This window comes from Delphinus delphis, chromosome 17 (genome assembly GCF_949987515.2).
Source record: "Delphinus delphis chromosome 17, mDelDel1.2, whole genome shotgun sequence".
Lineage (NCBI taxonomy): Eukaryota > Metazoa > Chordata > Mammalia > Artiodactyla > Delphinidae > Delphinus > Delphinus delphis.
In genome coordinates, this window is record NC_082699.1 from 34,921,368 (window position 1) to 34,921,794 (window position 427).

A 427-nucleotide genomic window follows, 5' to 3' on the forward strand; every position below is an offset into this window, starting at 1 on the left:
GCCTTGACTCCCCGCGTTCGCTCAGGTGGCAGTAGAGGGCCTCAGAAAAAGGCAAGGACTCGAAGACGGTGGGATGATGCCGCTGAGTTAGAAAACTCCGGACCCCACACAAGCAGTGCCCTCCCAGTTTCGGCCAGAGGGGGCGGGGCCTTAGGCGCGCGGGGCGGGGCCTGGCGGGAGCTACATTTTGGCCCCGCCACCGTGACGCACAGCCCAGCGGGCTGAGCGGGTAAAGAGAGGGGTTGTGACCGCGTAGGGAGGGCTGGAATGCTGAGGGGAGCGTTTGGGAGGGCAGAAAGATCAGAGAGTATGCGGGCACCGGAGAAGGAGGGGACTGCAATGAGGTGTAGAGTCGGGTGACGCGCGGTGAGCGCGGGGAGCGCCGGGCGCTCCCGGCCTTCCTATTAGGCGTGCGCGTGCCTGCCTG